Genomic DNA, 17,077 nt, shown 5'->3' with positions numbered 1-17,077 from the left:
TAAACTTTGGGTGAGTAAGTGGAGTAGTAGGGCAAATAGGTACCTAACTCTATATTGCTTTCCCATTGAAGAGGCCTGGTCTTGTGGTTAAAATACAAGAGGTTCTAAGTTTTATTCCTGGGTTTGCTATAGGTTTCCTGTGTGAAGGTAAGTCTGTGTACCTCAGTTTCCCATCTACAAAAGGCAAGTAATAATCTTTCCCTACCTCACAACCAGGGTCAAATTCAGCCATTATGAGGTGATATGGAATACACCTCCACCTCGATATAACGCTGTCCTCGGGAGCCAGAAAATCTTACTGCATTATAGGTGAAACCGCGTTATATTGAACTTGGTTTGATCCACCAGAGTGCGCAGCCCCCCTCCCCCCCCCGAGTGCTGCTTTACTGCGATATATCCGAATTCGTGTTATATCAGGGTAGCGGTGTATGAGCACCTCTCAAAGCTGCTGTGGGTTTTTTCCCCCTCAAAAAACCTCAGTTTTCATTTATAAGGTTCTAGCTGTCATGGTTGTAAAGAAAATATCACAAATATGAAGTGATGCAGAGATGTCCACATGAGTCTGCAGAAAGCCAGGAACAATAGTTCAGAGGGTTATGAGCTATCCCATTCACCCTGGGAAGGGGTTGACTCAGATGTCCAGTGATGGATAATTTAAATGTCAATATTGATAAATCATTCCTTATGTAAGAAAGGAGAGGGAAGTTCACAGATGTGCCCAACTTACTGTGAGTAACATTTCACTTCAAGGGGGTGAGGTTTGGAAGACATTTCTCCCTTCCCCGCCCCAAATCTAGAGGATGCCATGCTCAGGATGGCTAGGAGTATGTCTACACTGCAACTGGGTAAGCACACACAGACATACCCAAGCTAGCGTTGATTGAGCTAGCTCACTGAAAATAGTGTAGCTATAGCGGCACAGGCTAGCCACTCGAGTATGTAGCTAGGGTCCTGGAAGGGATTGTATTTGGGCAGCTAGCCTGTGCTACTGCTAGAGCCATTGCGGCTACAATGCTATTTTTAGAGAGCTAGCTCAATCAAAATTGGCTTGGGTGTCCCTTCCCATGCTACAAACACACTTCCTGATTGCCGCATAGACATACACTAGCAGATCTCATGAAGGGGATCCAAATTCAAGGAGCCCAGTTAGAACACACATTTTAACTTCTGATCTGAGCATGGCATCTCATTGTGATTATTTACGTGAGTGGAGCTTGGAAGTATTCCATCACCCCTTTTGCCCCAATTTGACCCCTACTCACAATGCTTCTGTGAGGCTTGATTTGTAAAGCACTTAGGCCCTGATACAGCAAAGCAGTTATGCACATGCCTAGCTTTAAGCACCTGCAGCTTCAATGGGGCTACACAGATACTTAAAGTTAATCACCCATCTGAGCACTTTGATTAACTGGGGCTGTACTGATTCTCAAATGGAAGGTGCTCTAAAAATGTAATGTATTATATATATTATTATAAACAAAGTATTATTTATTTTATTTGTATGACTTTTTGCATATATTTTAAACAAGTATTTCCTTTTTATATTCCTGACACTACTCTTCCTAGGAATAGCTACTAAGAATATTATCAATCTTTATGTCAAGTTTTCATCAGATACATCTTGTAACATACAGAAATTCTCACAAGATTTATCACTACTACCACACACACACATATATAAAAAAATGGATTACTTTCTTTGAGCATTAGGAGAATAATTATAATTCTCTGATTAATCTGATGCATGTTTGATGGACTTTCCAAACAAATATAAAGTCTCTTTTCAATAGAGAAGGCAAGGAATCCTTCACCTGACATGAATTCTCAGATAACAAGCTTAGATTTTTTGTTAACCATAGAGAAGCAAGGATGTAAATTTTTTCTAAGTATTTATGCACATACCTTTAATTGCATTGAGCCTTATAAGGTATTGCTCAGAGAGATCTCAGAAGAATTTCATCTGCTTAATGGTGAATAAATTTAAGATAAAACCTGCATTTACTTATACCCATTTAACTCCACTGAACCCTCACTGAATCCTGCTTTTCTGTCTTCATTTCTTCCCTGAAGTCAAAGTGGCAAGTAGTATAAATGAGGGCAAAATATGGCCTTTCTTGACTTATTGTAAACTACTGGAAGAACTGGAGATTCAGGCATGGTCTGCAGTCAGTATCTCATGTTAGATTTGTGTAGAGACAAAGTGACACTTGTGGAGAGAGTTTGAAAATATACCTCAAACTTGCCAAACTCCTTATTTAATCCTATAAACAATAAAATAAATCAGATTTAAACTTGTTCGTGGTTTTGGCTGAAGTCTTCATGTTTTGTTTATCTTAAAACCTAAAAAGGGGGGGCATTTTATACAATGAAGCATTACATTCTTTATTAATTGAAATAAATAACAAAGAAACTGAGTCTTAAAAGGCATGGATAGCAGGAGTGTCAAGTTAAAGCCAATTAAAATCTGGTGGATTTAGGTCGGTCTAATTATAAATTTCCAAATATTTTCTTCATTAATCTCTTTCAACAATTCAAAGTATTTATAGTTTTTAAAAGCAATGTTTGGTCTGTTTTACCTCTTCTTGATGATCACCAATGGTCTGAATCTTTCATGCAATACATTGCTACCTTTTAAAATAATGAATGAGCTGCCTGAGGATCCCAAATTTGTACATCTGTGATGGCAGCAAGCAGCTGTGGGAAGAAGACAACAAATGAGTGATAATGTCTAAAAGGGGAAGGCGATCAAGAGTAGCGGGGGGAAGAAGGGGGGGGAGGAAGTGATAGTGAAGATTCACTGAGTCATATGACTGACCTCTTTTTATGTAGCTAACATGGTTCTTTATCCTCCTTCTTGATCTGTCTCCAGTGTTTGACAGTCTTGCCTTTTATACTTTTTCTTTTCTTTTGACCCCTCTTGCTCTGCATTTTCATGTTTCTCCTCCTGCCTTGCTGATATCTCCTCCAATATCTGTTTTAAATGGGCCTCATCTTCCTCTCTTCATATTTGTGTAAGGCCTTGTCTACATGAAAAAGCTTTATACCAGTTTAAGCTAAGGTGTGAATTTAAACCAATATCATTTATATTGGTATAATTCCCCTTTTTGGTTTGTTAGGATGCTGTGGAAGGGGTATAAACTACGCCAAAAATAGCCACTCCTATTCTGGTATAGAAGTGTCTACCTGGGGAATTATACAGGTATCACTATATCAGTTTATCAATATAATTATACCAGTATAATTGGTAAAATATTTCCAGGTAGATAAGCCCTTCATTTCCCTGAGAATTCTCTTCTTGATTCCCCCCGCCCCCTCTCGTTAATCTTAGAGGAGATTAAGAAAGAGGGAGGAGAAGAAGGAATGTTTGTAGAATTTTGTTGTAAAGAAGTTGGCAACATCCTGGACAAAGAGGAATGCCATGGAGGAGAAGGGGGCTAGGAAGATGGCTGATCAGGGTGTTTAAGGTAGAGAAAGGTCAAGGGCATTGGATCTGAGGAAAGTTTTTTAGTTACAGCTTTTATGTTGATAATTCCAGAATCTATCTGTCTTCCCCTGACATCCATTTGTTCATCCAGTCTTGCATTACTAATGCTTTTCTGATATTTCTTCTCAGTTGTCTAGCCGCCATCTCAAATTTAACTCCTCCAAAATCTAATTTCTGCTAATCCAACTTAATGTGTCTTTTTTCTTTTTCCCACTTCTCTGTCTCTTTTTGGCAATTCTACTACCTTCCTGTCCTTCTGACCCATACGCTCCCAGACATGTACGGTGAACTTCTGGGCTTATTGAAGTGAATGGCAAAACTGTTGCTGACTTCAATAAAACCAGGATTTCACCTATAATTTTGACTCTTCTCTCCATTTATCCTGATCATGTCTTATAGCATGTTCTGGTTTAAATATCTCAAAAATTTACCCTTTTTTATTGTCTTCACTGCTAAAATCCTCCCCCCCACACACATCTCCTGACTCTCTCGTGTCTTGTCTCCCTGCCTCTCAATTATCCCCATTTTAATATGAATAAATAATTTTCTTTTCCCATCTCTCACCCTTCTTCTGGAAATCTTTTTGTCCCTTCTCTCTCATTCTTAGTAGCCCATAGACCCAGTGGTGGATTAATGATTTTGCCGCCCCTAAGCCCTGAAATAATTGCTGCCCCCGGCCCCATGTGAACTTATTAAACATCAATATTTTCAATATCAACACCAATATTTTCACTTTTTACTTCACTACTACTTTCAACTATTTTTTCTGTGTCACTGTCGGCACTAACTGATACAACAAAGGTATCTATTTTGCGCATTTTTGCTATCATTTCATTTTCCCTTTCTTTCCTTTGTATAGCATTTTTTTAAAACTGAGAACCACTTAATTTCTTCCTTCGGGTCATATTATTAACGTTTAGGATTCTCACGAGTATGTTTACTAAATGGCATCGCGCCGTCATTGGTGGTTTCAATATGTGCTATGACTGGTAGAATCGCAGCATCAGTGATGCCGCGATTACAAAAATGCTGCTATTTTAAATTTGCTGCCCCTGCAAATTTGCTGCCCTAGGCCTAGGCCTTGTCAGCCTAGACGATATGTCGCTCCTCTTGCTCCTCACTAGTTGTCTTTATTTAAATTAGACTATTCATTGTTCTATGTTCTCTAAATCTCTGTGTATATGGTGCTATCAAAATGGTTCATAATAATAATTGAGATTGTTGGAGAAATAATAAAGGAGACTATATAATTTATTGCAAACATCCATGTTCAATCTTACTGTAACATCTGGAGATATATAAACCATTATCATTTTAAGTATCAGATTATAATAGCTGGAGTGAAATGAAGAAATTTAGGAGACCATTCTTTGATGAACATGCAAACTTCTGGATGGCGTTTAAAATCACTGCTATCTTCTTCTAGGCTGTTTAGTAAATAACACTTGTAAAATTCTTCAGAACACAGTGGGGATGTAAATAAAGGAGACCTAGCAGAGTGAAATTCTAACCAGCTTTTATTTCATTCAGTGATTCTCTTGCTTCAGCATCAGACTTCACAGACCTTTAATTGTGACTATAGAGATGGAATAAAAAACCTCCAAAAAACACAGAACTCAGCTAAAATGAAAATCACTTAATACTAAGTGACAGATGCAGGACTGACAGGCTGCCCCATTTCATCCAGCAAGTAATATTTGTTAAAGTTGAAATACAGAGAGCTGCAACTGGTTGAATAAAATTTTAATGATGCCTTGAGCCAGTTAAGTGCTGGCATTAAGAGGAGTTTCTTAGGTGAAGTTATAGACAAATAACACTTGGAACCGTTCCTTCTCATCACAAATTAAATACAGTTGTTGTAAAGTCACTACTCAAGCATTATTTAAAAGGTTTAAGTAGACTTCCCAGGAAGGCTCATTTCCATCCAAATAAAATCCAGCAATGGATAACTCCACCCTATTTGTAATGCCTGGTGGGACACTTAAAGCTTCTGTTGTTTATGAAGTAGTCCAGTGTAAGTAATTTGCCGGGTAAGAGATCTATAGCTTGTAGGTCAAATGTCTTGATAGCCTGTGACCCAGAAACAAGAAATGTTCAGTCTTTTTGTGTACATAAAGTTTGGCCACTTCAAATCCTTTTGAATAATTATTTGAGCGCCTGTGCCATGCCTTGGCAGCTTTGTGTGAATCTTCTCCAACTGAATAATTGTTTTAAAAATTCTTTTTAAAAATAGCCCCTATCAGAGATAGTTAGGCTGTCCAGAGTTCCTTATGAGGATCATAAATATCGCATTCACCTTACCAATCAAGCTCTAAGAGGTGAAAAATATACTTAATTAATTATTCAATGGGTTAGGTTATCATGTAAACAGTACTCAAATCCATGCTGACTTCACCAGCAGTATTTATCTTGAAAATTTTAATGTCCTAAAAAGCATAATGGTTACAATGAGATTCACAGACTATTTCTTGATTTCAGAAGATCTCTTCCTACCTTATGCAGTAGAAATATTTATATATATTACTAGAGAACAGAAAACTGGTTTGGTTAATTGTTACCTCTTGCAGGAAAGGACTTTGCCAACTCTGCCGTTTATCACTTCACTGCAGCTGCTTGGACAGGCAGCAAAGGATACCAGTACAAAAACATGTCAGTATTTTGAGCACACGCCTCAACATTGTGTCCTGTATGGTGCTGAGCAACTTCTGAGCACCATTTTAATTCCAACTGGCTGTAATTAAAGCTTGCTCAACATCTTGCAACACCTTGCAGGACTGGGCCCTTTGTTGTTTAGGTGGAGTCTTTGCCTTGCTTCAGATGTCATTCTACATATCTCTATTGGTCAGATCCTATGACTAGTTTAAGCATCATTATGGTGCTCAGTAGCTCTTCAGTGTCATGTATACTGGCTCCATCCAGGGCCAAGCAATTCTGAGGATGATGATGTGAATGTGTGTAAGGATCCCGTGTCATCAGCTGGTTCTATACAGTTGCTAAAGATAGGGACTATCATAAGTGGCTAGTATAGAAAAGCAGACCATGGCCCCAATGGGAACAACTCGTAAATTATTTTGCTGAAATAGCTAATTTTGAGTTGCTGAAGGATCATCTTCTCCCTCCATTGCCTCACCAGCCTCCTGGAATGGGGGAAATGTTTGGCTGAACAGCAACTCCTTTAATAGAGTTGTTATCTAGGATTGTTCCCCTTGGACTACTCAGCCCATTCAGTCTTCCTATCTGTCACTCAGGTGGTAGTGATCCAGCCTTCTCTTTGGGTTCTGAAAGGAAACTCTGTCTGACCCTATATGCATGCTGAAGATGCAGGTGTGACCGGTTAGACCCTCTGTCTGGGATGCTACCTGATGTACTGGGATTTCACTGACCCTGCCTTCTCCACTAGCCTGGGCTCCCTCTCCCAGTTTTGCTGAATTAGGCTCTCCAGCCTCTGGCTGCACACTCACACAGGTAGGGACGCACCAGCTGTCGAATCGCACAGAGTCTGCAAACAGCTCTCTGTGAGAAGACTCAGCTAGGAAATCGCCCAGCACTCAAGTGCAGATCCCCTCTGGAAAGTAAACCCAAAATAATATTGTCTTGTACTGTAGATAAATCTATACAATGTAAGCTCATAAATTTGCCCCCTCCCTCAATGTGGAGGAAGATATGCACAACTTCTTGCCCACCCAGTTAAAAATTGCACAAACTGGGTTTAATAATAAACAAAACAAGTTTATTAACTATAAAAGGCAGATTTTAAGTGATTATAAGGGATAGCAAACAGAACAAAGCAGATTACCAAGTAAATAAAACAAAACATGCATACTAAGCTTAAGATCTTCAAGAGACTGGTTTCAAGAAATAATTTCTCATCCTAAATGTTGTTTTGGGCAAGTTGCAGAGTTTCTGTAGCTTACAGTTCCAGTTATTTCTCTTTACAGATTAGACTCCTGTCTTAGTCTGGACTCAGCCCTTGCCTTTCCCTCAGCTCAATTCCTTTTTCTCCTCAGGTACTTTCAACAGTCTTTCTTCTTGGGCAGGAAGGCAATGGAGAAGAGTCCTGTTTGCCTTACTCCCCAGCCTTAAATAAGATTTACATAAGGGGGGAATCTTTTGTTTCCCAGTCTTGACCTCCCCCTCCTTTTAGTGGAAAATTACTAGAAGTCCAAGATGGTGTTTAGTACCAGGTGACAGGACCCCCTGACCTAGTAGTGTCACAGCTACATCCCAAGATACCTCTCAGGAAGGAGAGAGATTAGTATCTTCAAAGTCTTATTGTTTCTTCCTAATGGCCCATTAAGGCTAATGTCCTGTTGTCTGGTGGGTGTCTCCCAAATACATACACAGCTGTAATTGTTACATAGTCAATATGCCTAACTTTAGATACAGAAATGATACATGCATACAATTTGAATAATCACATTCAGTAAATTATAACCTTTCCAATGATACCTTACAAGACCCATCTTGCATAAAATATATCAGTTATGCCATATCCATGTCATAAGCATATTTCCATAAAGAATATGGGCTGTAACGTCACAGCAGGTAGGGAAAGAAAGTGGCCCTGTGACATCACAGCACTCACAAAAGTCATTCTAAGTTGTCTTTGATGGAGATATTGTGGGTAACATCGCATCTGTGTTACTCTATGGAAACCACGTACAAATCCACTCAGGTGCTTTAAAATTATTTAGATTATTTCTTTTAAAGTTTACTAAAGGTGTCTTGTAGGCTAACTCTGCCTGTAATGTAGGATCTTTCTCTTCTCCACCTGTTACCTTGTCCCTCATTTGACTGCTGTGAGAGGGGAACAAGAGAAAGAAGAGTCAAGGCACAAGAAGAAAAAGTTGTGTGGATTTTGTTGTTTTGCTCTAGCTACTAAAACCATTGTTTTCTACAGTTTAGTTTTTATCCTCAGTGTAAAACAAAATAGGATCTCAGTGACTATAAGGTCCTGTCAGTTCTTCCTTTTAAGAGAGCAAGTAATTTTGAATGTAATGAATAATTTACATCTAGACATAATGTCTTAATCCTTAGCTGACACTCCAGTTACCCCCATAATCTTTTACAATAGGATTATTTTTGTTATGGATTTCATTTAACCACAGTATCTTTATTATTTGTTGTTAGGGTTATCAAGTGATTTAAAAAATTAATCGTGATTAATCGCGCTGTTAAATAATAATAAAATACCATTTATTTAATTTATTTTCAAATACACCTCTACCCCAATATAACGCAACCCGATATAACACGAATTAGAATATAACGCGGTAAAGCAGTGCTCCGGGAGGTCGGGGCTGCGCACTCCGGAGGATCAAAGCAAGTTCGATATAAAGCGGTTTCACCTATAACGCGGTAAGATTTTTTGGATCCCGAGGACAGCATTATATTGGGGTAGAGGTGTATAGTGATTTCAATTACAACACAGTATACAAAGTGTACAGTGCTCACTTTATATTTATTTTTATTACAAATATTTGCACTGTAAAAAACAAAAGAAATAGTATTTTTCAATTCACCTAATAGAAGTACTGTAGTGCTATCTCTTTATCATGAAAGTTGAACTTACAAATGTAGAATTATGTACAAAAAAACCTGTGTTGAAAAGTAAAACAATGTAAAACTTTAGAGCCTACAAGTCCAATCAGTCCTACTTCTTGTTCAGCCAATCGCTCAGACAAACAAGTTTGTTTACATTTGCAGAAGAATGCTGCCTGCTTCTTGTTTACAGTGTCACTTGAAAGTGAGAACAGGCATTTGCATGGCACTGTTGTAGCTGGTGTCACGAGTTATTTACATGCCAGATGTGCTAAAGATTCATATGTCCCTTCATGCTTCAACCATCATTCTAAAGGACATTTGTCCATGCTGATGACGGGTTCTGCTTGATAACGACCCAAAGCAGTGCGGACCGACACATGCTCATTTTCATCATCTGAGTCAGATGCCACCAGCAGAAGATTGATTTTCTTTTTTGGTGGTTTGGATTCTGTAGCTTCCACATCAGAGTGTTGCTCTTTTAAGACTTCTGAAAGCATGCTGCACACCTTATCCCTCTCAGATTGTGGAAGGCACTTCAGATTCTTAAACCTTGGGTTGAGTGCTGTAGCTATCTTTAGAAATCTCACATCGGTATCTTCTTTGCATTTTGTCAAATTTGCAGTGAAAGTGTTCTTAAAATGAACATGTGCTGGGTCATCATCTGAGACTACTATAACGTGAAATATATGGCAGAATGCAGGTAAAACAGAGCAGTTCTCCCCCAAGGAGTTCAGACACAAATTTAATTAATGCTCTTTTTTTTAACGAGTGTCATCAGCATGGAAGCATGTCCTCTGGAAAAATGGCCGAAGCATGAAGAGGCATACGAATCTTTAGCGCATCTGGCACATAAATATCTTGCGACGCCAGCTACAACAGTGCCAGGTGAACATCTGTGCTCACTTTCAGGTGACATTGTAATTAAGAAGTGGGCAGCATTATCTCCCATAAATGTAAACAAACTTGTTTCTCTTAGCGATTGGCTGAACAAGAAGTAGGACTGAGTGGACTTATAGGCGCTAAAGTTTTACATTGTTTTGTTTTTGAGTGCAGTTATGTAATTAAAAAAAACTACATTTGTAAGTTGCACTTTCACAATAAACAGATTGCACTACAGTACTCATATGAGGTGATTTGAAAAATATTTCTTTTGTTTATCATTTTTACAATGCAAATATTTGTAATATTTGTAATAAAAAATAACAAAGTGAGCACTGTACACTTTGTATTCTGTGTTGTAATTGAAATTGATATATTTGAAAATGTAGAAAAACATCCAAAAATATTTAATAAATTTCAATTGGTATTCTATTGTTTAACATTGTGATTAATCAGGATTAAGTTTTTTTGAGTTAATCGCGTGAGTTAACTGCAATTAATCGACAGCCCTAGTTATGATATAAGGTCCCAATCCTACAAAGATGTGCGTGGGCTTAGGCTCTCTGAATTCAGTGGGACTACTCAGAGTGCATACATTCTTGCACAACCCGGGCCTAAAGTTGTATATAGTGCTAGAGGTATACATAGTGCTTTAAGAAAACAAGATGACACTGTTCCTTCCCCAAAGATTTTAGTATCTAAACTAGACAAAGAAAAGGATAACAACTAACAAAAGTAGTTAGAGGGAAAGGTCAGGCAAGGATTACAAGTAGTATATTTTGTGACTTTTGTTGTGTACACAGCTTGTAAATTCATACTCATTGTTATTTTTTAAAAATGGCTACAATGGTATCAGTTTCATATCCTTAATTTAAAAACTAGTATGTATTCTATGTGGGGCTGTGTAGCAGGGCAGTCGCCCCACTCTGGCTCAGCAAGGGTTAAAAGCCAGCTCTTGAGAGGGCTGGGGCAGAGCCAACAAGAAAAGGCTGGGAGGCAGCCAATCAGGGTCAGGTCGGGCCCTATAAAAGAGCTGCCAGGCCAGGAGGCAGGCAGCCTCTCTCTAGATTTGGAGAGAGAAGGCGCTAGCTCCTGGGAGCACAGGGTACCTTGAGCACAGCAGAGCAGTGCTGGGGAAGGGCAAGAGCAAGAGGAGCTGGGGAGCTCCAGCCTGGCAACTCCCCAGCCTGAGGCCTTGTTAAAGACCAGGGGAGGTACTGAGGCTGCAGGGAAAGGCAGCAGGTCCAACCCCCTTGCCAATGATGAGTGGCCATTACAGACTGCAGTTTGCCCCAGTGAGAGGGGGCTAGATGATGACTGGCAGTAGCCACTGAGGCAAGGTGGGCATAGGGGAAGGAGGTTCCCCTGGGAGAGGAGACCCAGAGTGTGGAGGTACTGCTGTAGAGCAGAACCCCAAGGTAAGGGGCACCGGGGTCCAGGAGGGACATGGGGGCCCAAGGTAGGAGAGACACTGGCCAGTAGGAGACGCTCTGAGACTGGAAAGAGCTAATTCCTGGGCTGACCAGCAGGAAGCGCCGCGCTGGTGAGTCCACGGTCTGCTACAGGCTGGTAGTATTGCCTGACACTTCCCATTATGAGATCCCACTTTCAGTTGCTCATAGCTCTGCCAGACTTTTAACCATTTGGATTGAAATTTTCCATAGCGGCAGTGTGCCGCAGGCCGATTGATTTTTTTCAGGGGGGATTTCAGCAAAAATGGTTCGGTCATTCCTGAGAACAAGACCCAGTGACCCCTTAGGGCCAACTGGCAGGGGGCATGAGGAGGTCTTAGGGGATTACAGGGATCCCCTGAGTCTGATGTCTGCATAATAGTGCATAGGGTGGCATGGGAGGTCTCTACCAAAAGCCAGTAACACACTGGTCATCATAGTAATTGTGAAAGATATGTACAGGTAATATTTAAGGAATTATTTATCTATATTGGAAATTATGTTCTTAAAGCCTTGAAGTTAAAAGTAGGTCACCAGGGAGTGACAGGCTTTGGACAGATTCTGTTCAGGCTGGGGTTTGAAGATGCTTATCTGTATCTGGTCAGGTGTGTATTATGCATTGTATGCATCACAATCAAAGCCTGTCAGCATGAGAAACCAGATGCTGATTAAAATATTGCAAGGTCCATGAGAGAGGAAGGCCATGGGGTAGGGGAAGGGAAGCTGGGGGTGGCCTGTTTAGGAACAAGAACCAAGGACTGTCCTGATATATCTAAGAGTACCAAGATAATCCTTCACCAGTTCAATATGTCAAGAAGTGGAGAATTATAGGGACAGCTCTTATTATCTATTTAATTAGCTACCATTTGTAATGGTCATTTCAGAAGGCATGCTAGGCCCTGACCCTGCATTGTAGCCTAAAATCTTGATTCCTGAAGTTGTGCAAAGACTCATGGGTGTCAAACCAGCAGCATTTAAAATGTGCTTTGACTACTTGTATGATGAACTGCTCAAAAAAGAGAAGAGGCAACAGAGCCAGAGTGGGAAGCCACAACTGATATCTCAATAACTAATTCAGCCAAAGGTCTTATCTAACACATGCAGACTGTCTAGCATGAACACAGTCTTCAAGTAAATTCAATTTACTGAAATGATTCAGCAGTGCTAATAAGACAAAGCTTGTAAGTATGATTGTGTTCAAATCTATTAAAGCAGTGTTAAAACCACTATTGCTGTTTGCTGTCTCCAGTCTCCTTTTCTTTGCATTCGAAAGCATACTGCTGTGCACAGTAAGCGTGGTGGTGAGGGAAGAGGAGGATGTAGGACTTGTGGTGGGATGTTAACCCCCACGCTAGCCTGGAAAGTGTTAACGTGGCTCAGAAGGGGTTAAGTAACCTGATAAGCCACACCTGAAGGACAGTTAGGCTTGATAGGTACTGATGGAGAATGGAGTCCAGCTGGGCTGGAGCAGGAAGGGCTGGTATATGAGCAGGAAGTGAGGGCAGAAGGGAGCTGCAGCATGGAAGCCTGCAGTCATTCTCTAGGCTTAGAGAGGGAAAGGGGAAAACCCCGGGGGCAAGTAGTAGTCCTGCGATCCTAGCCCTGAAGAAAGAGCTTACCCAGAGGTGTGGTAGAGCAGAAGTCTGATAAAGGTGGAGTAGGAAAAGGCTCTGTGAAATGGGAGCAAAGTTTGGGACACTGCAGATTGTTGCTGATTCGAGGGTCCCTGAGCTGGAACCCAGGGTAGTGGGTGAACTGGAGGACTGTTAGGAACAATACCTGGTCAGACGGTCCACTATGACTTTGATAGCCTGGAAGGCAGGGCCGGCACTTCCACTAGGCAACCCTAGGCAGTTGCCTAGGGCGTCAGGATTTGGGGGGTGGCATTTTGTCACCCTCGGCGGAAATTCGGCGGCGGGGGGTCCTTCTGCTCCGGGTCTTCGGCAGAAATTCGGCGGTGGGTCCTTCACTCGCTCCGGGACCCGCCGCCGAAGTGCCCCGAAGACGTGGAGCGGAAGGACCCCTGCCGCCGAATGCTCAGAGGAGGAGCGCTGCTGCATAGGGCGCCGCTCCTACTGGAAGGGGACAACAATAATGAACTGGCCCTAGAGGAAGAGGAAGCACTGCAACTCTCTGGAGAGTGAGAGGAGCGGCAGCATGAACAAGACAGAAGGGGGCGTCAGACCAGACAGTGCTATTCCCCAGATGCAGCCCCAAGGAGGTACCCCAGCACTGAGTAGAGAACACTGTGACAGGCCTCCAGTCCCTTATGAGAATATTCTTTATTTCAGTAGCCATGAATAAAGCAATATTACAAACCTTAAAATGACTTGTGTATCCAGGTTAAAAGATTAATAAATTTTAAGGCCAGCAGGGACCATTAGATCATCTAGATTGATCTCCCATTTAACACGGACCATAGAATTTCATCCAGATATTGAGCCGAATGAATAGTGTTTTGACTACAACATATCTTCCAAAAAGACATCAGGAGATGGAGAATCCATCACATCTCTTTATAGTTTGTTCCTATGGTTAATTACCCTCACTGTTTAAAAAAAAAAAAAAAAAAAGTGACTTGTTTCTAATTTGAATTTGTCTGTCTTCAGCTTCCAGACATTGGTTCATGTTGTGCCTTTTTCTGGGTTGACTATAGATTAAATTCTCCACTTGAGTAACTAAAGTATTTCTTTTGGTTTTCAAATTCATTGTGGAGCTCTCTCCAACTAGTGATATAAATGCCTGGAGTAACATTTACAACAAACATGCAGCAAAACTGAAGTCCCTATCCTGCATCAGGCTCTGCTAGTGCAGCCTTCCTGTTTCATGTTAAGAACCCCTGAAGTCAATATACCAGTCATACTTAAGATGAGCTTTGAGTGTTCACTGTATATTGGACAGCTCAAAATGAAAGGAGGAAATGTTGCCAGAACTGGCAGTCGCAACTGTCCTCTCAATAACAAATGCAACTGAATGTCTTATCTGACACATGCAAGCCTTCACTTATGAACTTAATCTTCCAGATAAGATCACCAGTTGAATAAGTTATTTAGATGTCTGTTATGGTTGCCTCCCCTGGCAACACTTCCTCGTACATGCTGAAGGTCACATCATCTCTTTTTACCCTAGCATCTCTAGCAGGTGAATGCATGTCACTGTAACACATCCCAAAGCAGAATGCTTTCAGTCCAGTCAGGAAGTGTAGGAAAAAAAGAAACTGTAAGCCACATTGACTCTAACAGCACTAGTAGTGTTAGTTCTCTAAAGGCTTTTGAACGCAATTAAATTTATGAGCCTTGTCTCATGAGTGGAATTGGGTGTTGAATTATGACCCAAGTCCCTCTAGATCACCAGAAGATTATGTTAATCATAGAAGGTCTGCATGAATCAGATAAGGCTGTCAACTGAATGAGTCACTGGGATGTCAGTTGTGGCTCAAAGCACCTCTTAGGTACTGCTGGTCTGGTGATCTACCAAAGAACAATTCTTACAGCAGTCACAGTCAGGTGCCTAACTTTTATCCTTAAGAATTCATTTGAAAATCTGCTCTGATTACACAACTGTACTGTTGAGTTCTGAAGTCTAAGTGGCAGATTTGACCAGAAACATCTGTGAGTTTACACTGGAATTGTAGACTTGCCACACACTTTAGATGCAGTAGGAGTACGTATCAAACGCATGGCTTTTTGTGGTGTTTTTTGTTGATTTGTTTTTGGGTATAGGGTGGCAGAGAATGGTTTTATTGGAAAGCAATTCCATATTACAATTAATAGAGAACCTTTTTATATCCTTTTTATTTCCAGTGTGGTACTGAAAACTGATCAGATGAAACTTTATTTAAGCTCACTAAGTCATTCTAAGGTATTTAATATGAATTCCAGACACCTAGACTGCAATTCTGGAGTCATGTTATCAGTGGGTGTTTTGGCAATATCCAAGAGTATCAAGTATTTTAAATTTAGGCCATCTCTGCATCCCACCATCATTAAGATGTATTACAGTCTAACATTATTTCTGATGATTTTTCCCTAGCACCCACATTGTAAAATCATCGTTTTCTTTGTAACACTTTTTGAACCATGAACTTCATATATGATAAGCCATTCTGAGGTTGGTTAATTCACTACATCATTTATTCAGAATAAGGCATAGCTGGAGAGTGAGGTCTAATTAGACATAGTATGAAATCTTACAAAACCAAAGCTAATTTCCTCCCCCGTTGACAAATACAAACTTAGGGATCTAATTCACAAAACATACATTCTCCATCTCAAAGTGAAGTGGACACTTTTTTTAAAACTTCTTTCAGGATTAGTTGTATATTACCATTTTTTATTATTCAAATAGTCCTGAAATTACTAGGGTCAAGTTCAATGATTTCTGTTTTGTTCCTCAGACATGTATAGGGTAAGAATCAGAAACAGCCCAAAATTAAAGGTTTCTTTAGTTCCTTTTGCTGCTTGACTTGTGTTCTTCCTGCCTTCTCCCCCTCAAAAATAGCAGAAATCAATTAATACAATACTACAAAAAATTAATGTTTTATCAACACATTTTCCAGGACAATATTTTTAATGGTAATAGAACAATGTCTGAAGTCCTAGCATTGAATTTTCAGATGCTATAAACCTCCTTTCCTGCAGACTCATAGTTACAGGCTCCACTTCCACTTTCCCGTCCCTCTCCCCCCAGAAAAGCAGCCTGGAAATAGGTATTGAATAGTAAGAAGATAATTGATTTCTTACTCTTGCTACACCATAGAACCTCAAGAGACTTCAGTGCTCCAAAGATAAGGAATTCTTGCCATTCCCCTGCCCTTCCAACTAAATTAACAAGCTCTGCCTACTAGAAGAAATAAGCACAGAGGTTCTTTCTTATTTTGAAGCCCTTGGTGCCTACCGCCCTGATGGTTTGTACCTTCTCTAAATTTATACAAGAAGCAATAGATTCACAGATGCCACAAACATCTCATCACCACAGTTTAATATTGCACATACATATGATTATGGCTACATTAAACTATATTTATATGTAGGTATATTGTTCGGTACTATGCAAATGTTGGGGCACTCTGTGATGGCTGATGTGAATGTGTAGAAATAAACAGGTCTAAGTTCAGGGAGAATGGAAGTAATCACAGCAATGAGACAAGTTTTTACTTATGTCCAAGAAAAGCATGTAAATTATAATATTTTTATTAGAGGATGGTAAAACAAATATTAATTAAAAAAAGCAAAACGTAAGCCTCAACCTTTTCCCCAAATGGAAATAATGCATCCTACTCCTGATGGTCTATTCTGTACCCTGCTAACTCTACTTTTAACCTGTACAATCAGCTGTTTCTCAGGCCCACACCTCATTTGAAGACTGACACTGTGGCAGTCAAGGGTGGTATACATCAAGGTGCAGAGACATTCTACATATGGCCTTCCACAGCATTTAGGAACCATGCTGGGCTTATGTAGTGGGGCTGGAGGTGGAGGGGTAAGCAGAGTGGACGCTGTATCCTCTTCCCATTGTAGAGGCAACCTCTGCATCAGCTACAAATGGGCTGGTCCAGAGGGAGACATTGGGGACAAGCCAGAGTGAGCAGGAAGAGGTAATTATGGGATTTTTTGGTTTACAAATCCACTCACCCAAGAACCTGCATAAAGTGAGTAGAAGTTCTTGCTCAGAGGGTGGACCCTCCCACACCACTGCTTTTGTCCCTGTAAAAGGCTTG

Source organism: Terrapene carolina, unplaced genomic scaffold (genome assembly GCF_002925995.2).
Source record: "Terrapene carolina triunguis isolate 2854851 unplaced genomic scaffold, T_m_triunguis-2.0 Scaffold66, whole genome shotgun sequence".
Taxonomy (NCBI): Eukaryota; Metazoa; Chordata; order Testudines; family Emydidae; genus Terrapene; species Terrapene triunguis.
Note: the sequence above shows the minus strand (reverse complement) of the source record.